The following is a 17068-nucleotide window of genomic DNA, read 5'->3' as shown; positions in this document are numbered from 1 at the left end:
TGGGAAAAAGCCTGCAAGGCAGGGAGCGAGTCTTCCAGGACTCACAGCCAAGACAATTATGTTGAAGAAGCAATGCAAAAATATCAAATGCTTGGACATGTCAATTGCTGCAAATTTAAGGTACGTTCATGAGGTGGCTAAAAGCAGCAGGTAAACTCTCAATGAGCCCAGTGAACAGTGCAGATAAGGACAATTCAGGGGCTCAGGTGGCTCTTGACTGGCATTATATACCTTAGGGCATTTATACAGCATAGATTAGAAATTAGAGGGACATGAGAAAGCTGGTGCTTTAATCACAAGGGCTTTTTAATTACCTAGATATTGACTGGGAGGTCTGCCAAAGCAAGATGCATCTACTGATAATGCCAGATATGACTCTCACATGGAAGCAGCGAAGCTGGCTGCCCAGCAAGGAGCCATAACAAAGCTCCACTTAAACCTGTTATGTTATGCTATAAGAGGGATAAGCAAGCAGTAAAGGGGCAGAGATTTCCTGCTGATCTAGAGGTTGCACCAACACTCAGTTCATAAGATGCAGGAAGAAGCACCAAGCAGCATATCCAAGCTGAGCTGAACTCATTGTGCTGATCCTTTGGAAACACGTTTGAAGTTTTGTGGCAGCTCCTTGCTCATCTTTTGGGAGCCATATCAGTTTGGCAAGTCTAGAATGAATCAGCTGCCTTTTGCTGCAATCCTAAAGCATAGATTGGAAAATTTGCAATGAAGTAAACACCATCAAGAACCTTAAGACGTGCCTCCATTGTGAACATGGTTTGAAGTGTGGTGTATATTAAAGGTAAAGGTACCCCTGCCCGTACGGGCCAGTCTTGACAGACTCTGGGGTTGTGCGCCCATCTCACTTAAGAGGCCAGGGGCCAGCGCTGTCCGGAGACACTTCCGGGTCACGTGGCCAGCGTGACATCGCTGCTCTGGCAAGCCAGAGCCGCACACGGAAACGCCGTTTACCTTCCCGCTGGTAAGCGGTCCCTATTTATCTACTTGCACCCGGAGGTGCTTTCGAACTGCTAGGTTGGCAGGCGCTGGGACCGAGCAGCGGGAGCGCACCCCGCCGCAGGGATTCGAACCGCCGACCTTTCGATCGGCAAGTCCTAGGCGCTGAGGCTTTAACCCACAGCGCCACCTGCGTCCCTTGTGGTGTATATTAGCCACCTCAAATGTCTCTCTTAAGATGTGGCACAAGTATACTCACCAATATCCTATCAGACAAGGACAGATCACAAACAATCTGTCCATGTAATAAAGGTAAAGGTAAAGGGACCCCTGACCATTAGATCCAGTCGTGACCGACTCTGGGGTTGCGGCGCTCATCTTGCTTTATTGGCCGAGGGAGCCGACGTACAGCTTCCGGTTCATCTCACTTTATTGGCCGAGGGAGCTGGCGTACAGCTTCCGGGTCATGTGGCCAGCATGACTAAGCCACTTCTGACAAACCAGAGCAGCGCACAGAAATGCCGTTTACCTTCCCACCGGAGCGGTACCTATTTATCTACTTGCACTTTGACGTGCTTTCAAACTGCTAGGTTGGCAGGAGCAGGAACCGAGCAACGGGAGCTCACCCGGTCATGGGGATTTGAACCGCCGACCTTCTGATCGGAAAGTCCTAGGCTCTGTGGTATAACCCACAGCGCTACCCGTGCCCATGTAATACTTGCCACTAAATATGTGATGGAGAACTGTGATGAAGAAACTGCTTTCTAGATACATTTTGATACCCAAGTTATGCAAATGGTACCCAATGTTTCCATGTGTCCATTTGATGTCTGAACAACTGGCACACTTGTTCCAAGGAGGGAAGGCTGCTTTCTCACATCCCAGTCACAACATGTGACCTTCCAGACAGACAGACAGTAGTGGTAGCCACCAACTTGGATGCATTTAAAAATGAATTACAAAATAAAAAATAAAATAAAAAATCATGGAGGACAAAGCCATCAATGCATACAGGTCATGATGGCTATATATTATCTCCAGTCTGAGAGGAATTATATTCTGAATAACCAGTTGCTGGGGGAACAATTGGGAAAGTTATTGTACACAAGCCCTGCTTAAGGGCTTCACACAGGGATCTGCATGGCCAATGTGGTAGACCAGAAGGGGCTTTGCTCTAATCCAGCAGGGCTTTACTCACAGTCTTAAACTTAAAGCTCACTTCCTTTTTGTCAGCTCCTGAATTCACAAGTGACAAAGCCAAACCCACTGGACCCAGCTTCAACAGGCAAAATGCCAAAAATCAATCTCTGTCTCAAGATGTTTTTGTTTGTTTGCTCTACAAGTTTTTCCATCTTAGGGGATAGATCAGAAAGTACCCCTCTAGGGAATATGCCGTCCACCATGGCTTCAACACTGTTAAGAGGGTATGAACTGAGACTCAGCTAAGCAATTTTCTAAAGTACTTTCAAAATGAAAGCAGAGAAGTTAGAAAATATTCTGTTATTTTATTTGATAAATTTCCCTTTTCTCTCTGGGTTAGATTCATGCTTAGAATAGACCTAGTGATTTCAAGAATCTACTCTAAGCCTGGATGCAATCCTCTGTGTTCAACAACAAAAAAGGATTTCTACTGATAAACTGTTCTTGCATTGTGTAACTCTGCAAGTTCAATAGAAACTCACTTCCTTAGACTCTTATGTCACTACATAAAATAGAATTGGATACTGGGCTGGATGAGACTGGGCAGACCCACACCATAAATTTAAAACACACCCAATGTGCATTTAAAACATGTGACTTTCCCCAAATAATCCTGGGAACTGTACTTTAAGGAGAGGGATTCATAGCTCTAAGTAGGAAACAATGGTTCCCTGTGCTTTAAATGTATGGTGTGGATCTGCCATGGAAAGACCACACCTGCAGACAGTAAAAGATAATAGGGGTAATAGATTTTCTACCCACAATCCTTAGCAATAACTCCAAGGACAAAACAGTCATTTAGGGGGTTTGATGGCCGCTCTTTGCCTCTGTGGTATACTCCAAGGGAGGAGATTTTAAGCTCCACATAAAAGGATGCGCTCAAATGCTCGTGACACCTTTCAGAAGTAATTTTCCTCTTACTAGTTGCCATTCACAATCCAGTTACATTTGACACAGCATTTTTCTGTATCCAACCAGTAGCTTAGCAACCTTCACAGAAATCCTCAGAAGCATCCATTCATACTAAGAAATCATTCTGGATCAATGAGAGCGGTTATTTCTACCTACATAGAAATCTTGGTAGGTAACACAGGAGAGGCTTCTTAAGCAACTTCATCATTACAGCGGTATACTTGCTATTGTTTAGCACAGGATTAATGTGTTCCTCGCTTTCACACAAAACCTTATGAGCCATTTAGCAACATTTAGGGGGTAGAGGCAGGCCTGTGCAGATCTGAAAGGGGGGTGTATATCAGAGTGATGATAATGCATAGTCAACCCAGACACTCTACTTAACATGCACCACACCTGGGTGCTATCACTCAGACAAGGAACTGCTAGTGCACACACAGCCTTGGAAACTGTCATACAAAAATGATAGGAGCAGGAAAGGAAGTAGGAGGCACGGTGGCTGTACCAGTAGAGAAACCAGCAACTTAGGATCTTGAGGTAACAGTATGGCAAGATTATCTCACACCTTGTCCTGAGCCCCTGGCTTACCTGGCAGTAATTCAGCATGCAAAGTCCAAAGTTCAAAGTCAATCCACACAAGCAAGGTCCAAAGGTCAGGAAACACAGTTCAGGGTCAAACCAAGCAGCCAAGTTTGAAGTTCAGCAGTCAGGATACAGTCCAGAGTCAAACCCAAAGCACAGTCCTACAGAAATCTAGGAGCATCCAAGCCAAAGTCCATCAACATGGGCAGTTCAGCAGACACTGTACCTCAGATCTGCTTCCCTTTTGTACTTTGCACTCTGGGCTTGATGAGGCATATGACCCTCAAATGTTCCAAGCCTACTCCAGCTGAGGAATCACACATCTTCTCTCAGAGCTAGTGAGTCCCACCTGGTCAACTAGGGAGCTGGGCTGTGGGCCCTTGCCTGCCTCAGCCTCCTAGAATGCCCCTCCCACTGCTCCAGAACCTGCTGTGTTTGTGGAGTCAGAGTCCCTCTGGCTCTGGGTCCTGCTGCTCTGGTTCCTACGCACTGACCCCCATCCCTTTGCCATCCTCCATCACCCTATGAGCAAGACTCTCAAGACAAATCTAAAAAAAATGTAGTATGAACACCAACAATTGGGAAACACTGGCTTGTGAGCACTCAAACTGGAGAACAGCCTTGACCAAAGGTGATGTGGACTTTGAAGACACTCAAACTCAGGACGAAAGGGAGAAACAAGCTAAGAGGAAGGCACCTTTGGCAAACCCTCACCATGATCAACTCCCACCTGGAAACCTATGTCCCCACTGTGGAAGGACGTGTGGATTCAGAACTGGCCTCCACAGTCACCTACAGACACACTGTTAAGACCGTGTTCATGGAAGGCAATCTTATTGAGCGATGAGTGATCACCAAAGAAGAAGAAGAAAGCTTTCCTTCCCCATCCCCTTCTTGTCCCAATGTGTCCCAGTCTTTTCCTGGCTACACCCCTCACCAGAATCCTCTTCCTCCTCCCCTTGCTCCTGCCAATTCATGACACACCTCGAAAAGGAAACTAGAGAGCTGGAAAAGGTGCAAAAAATGGGAATCAAAATCACTCTCTCAACATTCCAACTTCCATACAAGGAAAAGTTACAGAAAACATTTGGAATTTTTATGATTGGGGGGGGGCGGGAGTCAAGTAGGAGGGACATGTTGGAGGTGCATAAAATTATGCACGGTGCAAAGAAAGTGGCTACTTTTAAAAGAGGATTGGCAAATTTGTAGAGGATAGGGCTACTGGGCTACTAGCCATGATGGCCGTACTCTGCCTCCATGGTCTAAGGTGGTAATACTTCTTGAATACCAGTTGCTGAGAACAGCAGGAGGGGAGAGAGTTCTTGTGCTCAGATTCTGCTTGCTGGCTTTCCATGGTCATCTGGCCAGCCACTGTGAGAACAGGATGCTGGACTAGATGGGTCACTGGCTACTCTAACAATCCCTGTGGCCCTCCAGATGTTGCTGAATAACAACTCCCATCACCCCTTGGCTATTCCCTTCCTGATATAAAAAGAGACAGGACCGCGAAATGGTCCACCCCACAGCAGCCATTTTGTGATTAGAACCCATGGCACTCTCTCAACATTCCAGATGTATTCATTTGCCCCAAAAGGTTAGCAACCCCTTTACTTCTACTGTATATAGTTGACTTGTGTTTCCTTTTATAAATGCAGAGTAGTTTTAATGGGATTGTTATACTGCATATTTTAATTATGGATGTTGGTGTGTTTCTTTTCCAAATAAAAGGTGGTATGTAAATTTTTCATAATAATAATAAGTTTGTGTTTAATAGAATTATTTTATTATGCATTTTAATTATGCATGTTTCTGGGCAGCTTCCAACAAAGCACTTAGAAGCCTATTTTGGCATTAAGTGGTATATAAATTAAATAATAATAGTGTAAGGTATAATACTCCAAGACACACTGTGACACTGAGCTAAATATCTCATGAGAATCGGTGTGGCGTAGTGGTTAGAGTATTGAATTAGGACCTAGGAGACCAGGGTTCAAATCCAGAGTTTGCAAGTATAAAATGGAAGGTGTGTGTGTGTGTGTGCACTACCTTGAGCTCCTTTGAGAAAAGTTGGGATATAAATGTAATGATAAAATTAAAATGTAGTAATAAAGATTACATGTGTCAGTTGAGTATGCAAGTACACATACATGTTCATATCTCAAGGACCACCTCTCCTCATATGAACCAACCCAGACCCTGCAACCATTTGAGGTGGCTCCCCACTTGTGGAATGCTCCCCCCAGGAAGACTCGCCTTCATTATACATCTTTAGGCATCAGGCAAAAACTTTCCTCTATAACCAGGCCTTTGGCCTTTAACTATCAACAACAACAAAGTTGAGGAGATATAGCTACAACTGCAGAACCTCCGGCATACAACAAGACAGATAATTCCACCGATTCCCTTGCAAGGGAGGCACAGTTCCTAAATGAAGTTCCCAGCTGGCCATTCAGAATTCAGACAAATAGCTGGTAGAATACGCAGGACTCATCTACTTGATTTGCATAAATGCAGATTAGGCTGCCTGGATTCAGGGACCTGGAATTTTGCAATTTGATTTCCTACCGACATACTTGTAGCCAGGTACCCAAGGCTCAACATACAGCCTGGGGCAACATATGTGCAAATTACAGAAGAAACGCAATTGCACACACAGTTTAATTTTAATCTTTCTTGGATGCTCTTGTTTTACAAAGTCACCAGGGCCTGGAAAGGATCCAAGTGAAAATAGGGAAGCTTAATAATAATAATAATAATAATAATAATAATAATAAAAATAATAAAATTTATTTATATCCCGCCCTCCCCAGCCGAAGCCGGGCTCAGGGCAGCTAACAACACTAAAACAGTGCAACATTACAAAAACATTATAAAAATTAATTAAAATCAAAATTGATGGCAACCATAAACTAAAGTTTTGTAAAGATTGCCAAAGGAGGGAGTCAGGCTGCACCCTGACCAAAGGCCTGGTGGAACAGCTCTGTCTTGCAGGCCCTGTGGAAAGATGTCAAGTCCTGCAGGGCCCTTGTCTCTTGTGACAGAGCATTCCACCAGGTTGGAGCTGCAGCTGAAAAAGCCCTGGCTCTAGTTGAGGCCAGCCTAACCTCTCTGTGGCCTGGGACCTTCAAGATGTTTTTATTTGAAGACCGTAAGTTCCTCTGTGGGGCATACCAGGAGAGGCGGTCCCGTAGGTACGAGGGTCCTAGGCCATATAGGGCTTTGAAGGTTAAAACCAGCACCTTAAACCTGATCCTGTACTCCACCGGGAGCCAGTGCAGCTGGTATAGCACCGGATGAATGTGATCTCGCAGCGAAGACCCCGTAAGGAGTCTCGCTGCGGCATTCTGCACCCGCTGGAGTTTCTGGGTCAGTCTCAAGAGCAGCCTCACGTAGAGCGAGTTACAATAATCCAGTCTGGAGGTGACCGTCGCGTGGATCACAGTGGCTAGGTCAGGGCGAGAGAGCCAACTGCTTAGCTTGGCGGAGATGAAAAAATGCCGCCTTTGTTATAGCTGCAATCTGCGCCTCCATGGAGAGGGAGGTATCGAAGATTACACCCAAACTCTTAACGGACGGTGCTGGCACTAATTGCACCCCCGCAAGAGATGGGAGTTGCCCCCTCAATCCCATATCGTCCCGTCCCAGCCAGAGGACCTCTGTCTTCGAAGGATTTAACTTCAACCGGCTCCCACGTAACCATCCAGCCACAGCTTCCAAGCATCTGATCAGTGTGTCTGGGGCCGAGTCAGGATGGCCATCCATCAACAGATAGAGTTGGGTGTCTTCAGCATACTGATGGCAGCCCAGCCCAAAACTCCGGACAAGCTGGGCGAGGGGGTGCATATAGATGTTAAAAAGCATTGGGGAGAGTATCGCACCCTGGGACACTCCACACACCAAGGAGTGGCGGGATGACAATTCCCCCCCAAGCGCCACCCTCTGTCCCCGACCAGAGAGAAACGAGCGCAGCCATTGAAGGACTGTGCCCTGGATCCCCACGTCGGCAAGGCGGTGGTCCAGGAGTTCATGATCGACCATGTCGAAGGCTGCTGACAGGTCTAGAAGAATCAGCAGCCCCGACCCGCCTCGATCCAGCTGCCTGCGGAGATCATCTGTTAGGGCGACCAGAGCCGTCTCGGTCCCATGACCAGTGCGGAAGCCGGACTGGCATGGATCCAGAGCCAATGTTTCATCCAGAAACCTACCAAGCTGTTCAGCAACCGCTCTCTCAATCACCTTACCCAGGAATGGAAGATTCGAAACCGGGCAGTAATTGGATAGATCTAAGGGATCTAATGATGTTTTCTTTAAAAGCGGGCGCACCACTGCCTCCTTCAGTTCCCCTGGGAATGTCCCAGTGCCAAGGGACAAATTGATGATATCCCCCAGGGGGGCCCGCACCTCATCTGGACACACTCTAATCAGCCAGGACGGGCATGGGTCGAGAGGACAAGTGGTGGGCTTTCCAGCTCGGAGGAGTCTGTCCACATTGGCTGGGGATATCTGGTCAAAGTGGTCCAATACCGGACCCGAGGACAGTCGAGGGGCCTCCAGTTCCTTTATTGTATCCAAATTGGCAGGGAGGTCATGGTGGAGCAACAGGACCTTCTCCGCAAAAAAGCTCGCAAATGCCTCACAGCTGTGTGTCTAATTGTTATTTAAATTTGGCTGTCCTTCAAGGGACGTTAAAGACCGAATTATACTAAATAATTGCGCCAGGTGAGAGCTAGCGGATACAATGGAGGCCGAGAAGTAGGACTTCTTAGCGGCCTTCACTGCCATCTCATAGGTTTTCATAAAAACCCTATAAGATGTTCTTGAAGCTCCGTCACGGGCACCCCGCCATACTCGCTCTAGCCATCTGAGGTCCCGCTTCATTTTCCGGAGCTCCTCGGTAAACCAGGGAGCCTGGTTTCTGCGGGGTGGCAGAGGGTGCTTAGGTGCAATCTCATTGATGGCTGCCAGGAACTGGGTATTCCAGTCCTCAACAAGCTCAGTCAATGAGTCGCCAGGGGGAGAAAGGTCCCGCAAGGCTTGACGGAATCTATCAGGGTCCATCAGCCTCTGCGGGTGAGCCCAAATCGGCTCGCCACCTAAGCAGGGTGGGGGTGGAACATCAATCCTGGCTTTCAGAACGTAGTGATCAGACCATGGCACCTTCATCGAAGGAAACATGATCACATCTATACCGACGCCAAAGATCAAATCCAGCGTGTGGCCTGCTTGATGTGTGGGGCCCGAAACAAACTGGGAGAGCCCTAGTGTCGCCTTGGAAGACACCAGGTCCAGAGCCTGTGAGGAGGGAGTGGCATCAGCATGGTTGAAGTCCCCCAATACCAATAGGTTAGGGAACTCCAAGGCCCAGCCGGCCACCGCCTCCAGAAGGCCTGACAGGGTGGCTGCTGGTGTGCTAGGTGGCCGGTACACCAGCCAGACAGCCAAGCTCACCTCGGAGCCCCACACTAAGCCAACACATTCAATGCTGGGGATCGATGGCGATGGTAGAGCCCTGAAAGAACAATCTTCCCGGATTAATAATGCCACCCCTACCCCCAGGCCCACAGTCCGCGACTGGTAGAGGACGGAGAAACCCGGGGGCACCATCTCTCGTAAGGTAACAGTATCCCCTTCGCGCACCCAGGTCTCTGTCACACAAGCCAGGTCGACCCCCTGCGAGATGAAGAAATCTCGCAGGGTGGCGGTTTTATTGCCTATAGACCTGGCATTGCACAACACCAGTGACGGAGGCGAGTAATCCTTGCTCACCCTACCCTCGTCTCTCGGGATGGGGCGCAGATTGGAAGGGGTACGAGCATATCCGTATCTCGATCCCCTTTGCCTATGACATCTGCCCCCACCGCCATACCTCCCTCGCCCCTCCACAGTAGGAATCCCAAGCCTCATACTCGCCTCCATTTACAAAATATAAAAGCAAACAAACAAAAAACAATTACACCAAAACAAAACCAATCCCCACCCCACTCAACAACCATCCCACCCCAACCCAAAATAAAACAAAACAAAACAAAAATACATGGATAAAAACCACCGTTTATGGTGGTACAACAAAGTAAAACGTAAAAACACTTTTAGAACACTTTAAAATATATAAAAACATTTTAAACATTTGCTGCAGCAGCACCAGTGTCCTTAAAGTTGTGGCGGTGGTGAGTGTGGGCCCTGCCCCCCGGGCCTGGTGGAGAATGGGCTTGCAGGGGGAAGAGCCCTCCCCACAAACTCACGGCAGAGCGGCAGCAGCAATGTCCCGAGGCCTCCTTGGAGCCTTATATGCTGAGGTGGAGTCTGGGGCCCGCCCCCAGGCCCAAGGTGGAGAATGGGCTTGCAGGGGGAGCGGTCCTCCCCAAGACCCACCGGCAAAGTGGCAGCAGCAATGTCCCGAGGCCTCCTTGGAGCCTTATATCCTGAGGTGGAGTATGGGGCCCGGCCCCAGGCCCAAGATGGAGAATGGGCTTCCAGGGGGAGCGGTCCTCTCCACAAACTCACGGTAAAGTGACAGCAGCAATGTCCCGAGGCCTCCTTGGAGCCTTATATGCTGAGATGGAGTATGGGGCCCACCCCCAGGCCCAAGGTGGAGAATGGGCTTGCAGGGGGAAGAGCCCTCCCCACAAACTCACTGGATGAAATAATTGAGTGGAATAAATAAATTGGGCAGCACGACGAGCCTCACATTTGCATTGTGCTGAGGCAGCGGAACAACTGACAAGATGAGGTGGGGTCATTACCACAATCTACAGCCATTTCAAATGATTATGGGCACTGGGAGGAGGTGGTGTAAGAGATTAACACACAATACCTTAGTAAGATTCACACGCACAAAATAAAGGATTACTAGGGATTTGTACAGAATTGGCAGGAATCAGCTAAGGCAAAACACAGCACTGGGGATCCCACTTCATATCGTGAAGAGACTTGTTGGATTGGCATAAGGATAAGGCATCCCAAGGGACCAGCGACCAGAGCAGCAACATCAAAGAGTTAGAGAGTTGGCATTTTAAATCAGGAAAAGGGAAACCTTTATGTGTTGTTGGACTACATCTCCCATCAGTCCAAACGTGCATGGCCAATGGTCTAGGATGATGAGAGCTTAAGTCCAGCATCTTCCAAAGGGTGACAAATTCCCCATCCTTATTTTGCATCATCCCATGCATTCACCAGACAGTGCTACACACACTCACAAATCTTATGTTTTATTACGTTTTAACTTTATTACACTGCCACCTGCCTTTGAAATATACTGCCAGGCATCAAGGCAACATATAAATATTTAAAGTAAATACCAGCAATACCCTCTCTCCTTCCTTTCTTTTTCTTGAAGTTTGTTGGCACAGGAAAGCACGACAAGAATACTTCACAGGCAGAAAGTGTCCTGCTCATGCACTTATGAAGAAACCACCTGGATCAGACCAAAGTCCTATACAGTCCAGAAACCTGCCCAGAAGCAGGACATGAGCACACCTACATTCTCTCTGCTCTGTATGCCTCTGATACTGGAGGTAATATACACAGACATCATAGACAGTAGCCATTGATAGTCTTCTCCACTGATTTTCTAGTCCTCTTTTAAAGCCATCCATATTGGTGGCAATTAGTACAGCTTGTGGCAGTGAATTCCATAGTTTAACAATGCATAAGGCAGGGACGGCGAACCTGCGGCCTTCCAGCTGTTATTGGACTACAAATCCCATCATCCTTCATCCCTTACCATTGACCATGATAGCTGAGGCTGAGATGAACAGGAATCTGGCAACTTTTGGAGAGTCACATGACTCCCTTCTCTGGTATAAAGTATTACTTCCATGTAGAAAATTTCACACTGGTATAAAACAGCCTTAAGCACATTACTGTATGAAGAGAGGACAGTTATATAATTATACTGTGGCTAAGCTGTAGAAAGCAAAGGAGACTAATGCTAAGGTGGGGGGGGGGGGAATCTAGAATAACATCTATGCATAACATAGGGATGGAAGAAACTCCCAATTTCATTTTTCTTAATTTCTCAATTTTTCAATCTTAAATTCAGTTCTGCACATTTCTATAGTCATTAAAATTGCCATTAAAATTATTCTGCATTTTAATGTGAATGTCTTCAAATAAAAACATGTTTGTATGCAGTTTTGACTAATGTACACATTTTTGCAAGCAATATATCCTAATATAATACATTTTTGTATGTTGATTTCACCAATATATTCATTTTTACACACATTTCCTCCTAATATAAACATTTTTGCTTGGCTGGAGAACAGCATCGCAAAATTCAGGTAAGTGTGAATTTTGGAGGCTAGCTGTGTTTCAGTTCTCATATTGCAAATTTGACATATTTGGCTTTACAATGAGAATTGAATTGAATCTTCACCCCCCCCCCCCCCGCCACAATATGAAAACATGAAGAGTATAATGGGAGTTATTGACATTTAGTTTATCCATAGCATTACAAGAAGAAAAAATAGCCAGAAAAACCAGCATGGTTCTGTAAATCTGCCATGATTTATCTTAGATGGGATTTGAAGAGCACTTCACTGATAAAGACTCTTGACACTTTGATGGGTTAGGATCAGAGTACAGTACAAAGGAAACCCCTGAGGCTTTGATTATTCCTCCCACCCCATGCAACATATTTCAGAAAGTTAAACAATACTCACCCACTCCAGAAGATCAGGGCTTCCAGGGCAACTTCCAATTCCAACCAATGGAATCAACTTTTCCAGGTTCGCATTACAATTCAATGGGATTTCAGTGCTTAAGACCTTTGGGGATCCCCTGAAATGCCAAATCTATAAACAGAGGGAGATAAACAGTGGAATGAGTTCAGGCAAATTACAGTAAAATTAATGCAGAATCAATTAGCAGCTTTAAAATTATTTAATTTTATTTATTAGATGTATATATCGCCCTTCCTCAAAAGATCTCAGGGTGGTTCACAAGATAAAAACATGAGATAAAAGCACAAATAGTTAAAACAGAAACAAAAAACAATACCCCCACACACATTTAAAAGGCTGTAGAATATTAATCAGCCAAAGGCCTGGTTAAAGAAGAGCAACAGATGTGATTCATACCTTTCTACAATAGGCAACATTTCAACTACATAAAGGGCAGGGGGTTCAACACACACATCTTCATCCTCCCTCCAGGTTAGCAAAGGCATTATCCAGGGCTTTTTTATCAGCCGGAACTCAACAGAACTCAGTTCTGGCACCTCTCAGGTGGGCACCATTGCCATTATAGGAGAACAAGGTTGCCAGAGACGGGGGCACATAATGGTGCAGAGCGATTGTTCTCATACATGGCTTGTAGGTCTCTGTGAAACACTGGGCTTGCCATTGCTGGAAAAGTATGTTGAACTAGATCAGGGGTCTGCAAACTAAGGTGCGCAGGCCGGATCAGGCCCAATGGCCTTCAGGATCTGGACTGCAGACTGTCCCTGAATCGGCGTGGAGATTCTGTTCTTTCCGGCTGCCATTTTTTTCTGCACCATTCCATTCCCCCCCCTCTCCCTCAAACACACCATGGCGGCGCCTCCTCCCTCCTTCCTCCTGGCTTCTCCCTGCCCTGCCTAGAGGAGGAAGGGGGCTGCACTGAGCTGGCTGAGCACCATTTTAAGCAGCCCCTCTCCAGAGCCAGCCCTTTTGTGCCGCTCATCTTCCCTCCACTGCCAATGCCCCCCCCCCAGTGCTCCTGTGGGTCAGATAGCGGAGCGGACGAACTCACTCTACCTACCCACGGGAAGCAATGACAGTGGCGGTGGCAGTGGCAGCAGCAGCCTCTGGGAAGGTAAGCACAGCAGCTAGGGCTGGGGAGAAGGACTATTTGCCCCCCCCGCCTCTTCTTCCAGCTTCCCCTCCCCAGTGCTGCTTCTCCGGGCCGCCACAAGGTCTGAGGAACAATGGATTGGCCTGCGGCTAAAAAAATTTGCCAACCCCTGAACTAGATAGTGTTCTGGTATTATCCACTGGGGGCTCTTAAGTTCCTTTGTTGCTTTACCCAGTGTGAATCTTGCGTGTGTGTTTTCCTGATTGCTTTGTTTCCAAGGTATCCCTTGCTTCTGTTTCCCCCCATACAGTCCCTGAAAACAAACATGAGATGGAGTCCAGTTCAGTTTGTTGTCTTTTTAGATAATTTGTAAAAAGCTCCCATTTTTCTCCGTAGCAGGTTTTGAATAAACATACACAAATTTATTGGTTGATAACATGGTAGACAGATAATGTAAGGATATGTATGATTTTATAACATGCAGAGAATAATATGTGCTGAGAAATGAGAGATAGAAGCTGAGGGAAGTCTGAGGGGTGGATTGGGGGGGAGGGGAAAATAATGAATATGATATGTCTTGATATTTTGTTATGCTGAAATTGTTAAAATCTTGAAAAAAAGAAAAAGAAAACAAACATGAGATAAAGTAACACACATACAAAAAGGAGATGAAGTAAACTGATAGGGCAAGGCATTATGCCTCTCTAATCAGTGCACTCATAGACCACAGTCCAAGAGGAATCACTAGCTTACTAGGTCCCCCTCCTTTTTAGCATCCACAGAAAACAGATGCTAATAATATGGCAGCCAACACTGTCATTAGCACATAGGAACATGTCAGACCATTATTCCACTGATGTCACAGATCTCCAGGGTCTGAGATGGGAATCTTTCCTAGCCTGGGATCTTCTATCTGCAATGCAGATGTTCTGCCATTGTGTTATGGCCCTTCTCTAGTAGCATGCCCATGTGTCCTGTTTACAGCAGATAGTCCTCTATTTGAAGGGTTGTCTGGTTTAAGTCTGATTTAATGGTAAAGAATCCTTTGGAAGGGTCATCAGGGGCCTTGAAGCTGTCCGTCAACAGTTAGCACCAGGGCTGAGTAGACACAAAGGTCACCTGATCACAGTGTTCCCCACCAAAGTGAGATGTATTTATATTATTTAAATCAGGGTGATTATCCCTAAATATGTATCTACACATGTAAATTAGCACACACAAAGTTTATGCAAATCCGCCCTCTTTCAGTGGGAATGTGTAAATTGAGCACTCCAGTCACCAGATATAATTTGGAGTGTTGTTTTCCAGTGTCTTATTGGGAGCGTGCATTTCCGGCACTTTTTTCACAGTAGGAGGGATAGGATAATCTTCAGGAGCTATACTTACCAGTGCCAGGTGGGGATGGGGGTTAGAATACAGGGTCTGAAGAGTAGGGTACAAATATTTCAAATTAAGAATTAATTAAAATGAGTGCTAAACATCTGCTAGATTCCACTAGATTTCCAAAAGCAGCTTTTACATTATATGAAAAAATGCATAAAACAGGAAAATCAACAGGTAAGGGAATGTTAGGATTACAGAAAAAGGTGCTGTCTGAATGCAGCCTGTGATTGGTCCAGCGAACTGGTCCAGTGAACTTTCTAGCTAATCAGGAATGTGAACTCAGTTCCCTCCAGCCAAACTCCATGGATCAACATAGCATCTTGAGAGCCCACCTGAGATGGCTGTCATGGACAGCTGCAGCATTTTGGAATTTACTGCTATGTCACTGCTGTTTTCCCTTGTGAATTTCCTTTGCTGGTTTGTCTCCTGCTTCTTTGAGGCAAAGCAAAGATTCAGAGACTATGTAGATGAGTTCAAATCCCATTTTAATGCCATCCCATCATCCAGAAGAGCCTTACTATAATAAACAGTAAAATCCTCCTTCTGGCTGCCTTTAAAATCAGTAATAAAACAGGATGGAGAACAGTAGCTAATGGCCCCAAATGATGTCACTTTCTAGAAATATCAAGCTTTGACAGTCAATAAGGGGCTTAGGAATATCAATTGGTACTTTTAAAAGCCTTTTTATTTTGAATTAGAGTTCTCTGTTGCTTCAGGAAAAGTGAGGTTTCCCAGCAGCTGCTTTCCCCGCCTCCTGAAGGGGTTCTGATTAAGAATAAAATGTAAAAGAGTAGATAAGAAACTGATCATACAGAATGTGCTATAAAAGAAATGGCTATAACAAACATCTCTCTCAGGGCAAGGAGCATAGGCCATTTTCATTAAGGAAGTAAGGGTGGGGAACCTCAGTTCCAGGGGTCTCTGTCTGGCCCTTAGGACTCTCCCAAGACCAAACCACCTCCTCGAAATGTTGACTGCTGTTTTGGGGGTAGGGCACTTCTGGGCACCACTAGTTTTTCTGCTGTGAAATTGGCACTTGGTGGTTCCATCAGTTTCTTCATTTTCCAAATGTGCCCCAGGAGCAAAAAAAATGAGGACCCCTGGGAGGAATTCAACATTGTACCATGTTGATGGTTGCATCTGGGCAAGCATTTCTTCTCCCCCCTCCACATGCTGTTGTGTGGGTTCTCTTGACCCCCCGTCACAAGTCAATCTGGGGGGATGGGGGCATGTGGTGCAGGAAAGGAGGAAAGCCCAATTTTGCAAGTGGAAATTCTTAAGTGAGCATATGCTGATGAGACTCTTGAACTGAATACCACCTGTGGTCTATAACACCTCAAATTACTGAAACAGCACAAAATCAACATCAGAGGAAGTACTAGTACTAGTTACATATACTTCATAGAATCATAGAAACGTAGAGTTAGAAAGGACTCTGAGGGCCAACCCACTACAATACAGGAATCTCAACTAATAATTAGAAGAAGAAGAGGAGGAGGAGGAGTTTGGATTTGATATCCCGCTTTATCACTACCCGAAGGAGTCTCAAAGTGGCTAACATTCTCCTTTCCCTTCCTGCCCCACAACAAACACTCTGTGAGGTGAGTGGGGCTGAGAGACTTTAAAGAAGTGTGACTAGCCCAAAGTCACCCAGCAGCTGCATGCGGAGGAGCGGAGACACGAACTCGGTCCCCCAGATTACGGGTCTATTGCTCTTAACCACTACACCACACTGGCTCTATAATTTGTTATTTATACCCCGCCTATCCGGCTGAGTTTCCCAGCCACTCTGGGTAGCTCCTAACAGATTAAAAACAGAATAAAACACTAAAGCAGATGGCCATCCACCTCTGTTTAAAAGCCTCCAAGGAAGGAGAGACCACCACTTTCTGAAGGAGTCCGTTCCACAGTCAAACAGCTCTTACTGTCAGAAAGTTCTTCCTGATGTTTAGTCAGAATTTCCTTTCTTGTAACTTGAATGCATTGGTAAGCCAACAACTTCCTGTTATAACTTCCGATTATAAGATTAAGCTATGATGATCTGTAAGGAAGTTTTGGTTCTGTTTGGTAACTCTACGTTGACCAGCATTTTTCCCCCCACAAGTGAAAACACAATAGGAGGTGGATTTTTGGCTGAAAAGTAGCCACTTTTCCCTTTTCTTGCGAGGAATCCTATTTGGAATAAGGGAATTCCCCTTAAAAAAGGGAAACACTGACAGCTATGCACAGAAGATGGGTCAAGCAGCCTCTCCTCACACCATCTTGC

At 46.0% G+C, this 17068-nt stretch overlaps 1 protein-coding gene across 1 annotated transcript in view; it reads left to right on the top strand.

Moving 5' to 3' along the window:
* TGIF2 (TGFB induced factor homeobox 2) overlaps window positions 1-12489 on the top strand; it is a 379781-nt gene extending 367292 nt beyond the window's left edge. The window contains exon 4 of the transcript XR_013839648.1: window positions 12479-12489. The gene's annotated coding sequence lies outside the window, so the exon portion shown is untranslated. The remainder of the gene's footprint in view (window positions 1-12478) is intronic.
* The last annotated feature ends 4579 nt before the right edge of the window (window positions 12490-17068 follow it).

This window comes from Podarcis cretensis (genome assembly GCF_951804945.1).
Source record: "Podarcis cretensis genome assembly, chromosome: 6".
Lineage (NCBI taxonomy): Eukaryota > Metazoa > Chordata > Lepidosauria > Squamata > Lacertidae > Podarcis > Podarcis cretensis.
The sequence above is the reverse complement of the archived record's forward strand: the minus strand, read 5'-3'. Positions and strand labels throughout refer to the sequence as shown.